Below are 233 nucleotides of genomic sequence, written 5' to 3'. Positions count from 1 at the left end.
GGCTGACGTCACGATGAAGAAATGACTCTTGACGTGTTTTCTCGTCTTCTGGATCACTCAACTAACTTCGATCGAAACAAAAATCGAGGAGTCTCCTCAAGTTGATAGAGTCAATGACCTAGAGGGAGGAGGTGGAGAAGCATCTGAAGGTCTGCGTGGCTTCATTTTGTCTCTTGTTTTGACCGAACGTGCATTTCTAAGTGAAATAAAAAGCGTCAAATTGCTACTTTGAA

This window comes from Tigriopus californicus, chromosome 1 (genome assembly GCF_007210705.1).
Source record: "Tigriopus californicus strain San Diego chromosome 1, Tcal_SD_v2.1, whole genome shotgun sequence".
Classification (NCBI taxonomy): Eukaryota; Metazoa; Arthropoda; class Copepoda; order Harpacticoida; family Harpacticidae; genus Tigriopus; species Tigriopus californicus.
Note: the sequence above shows the minus strand (reverse complement) of the source record.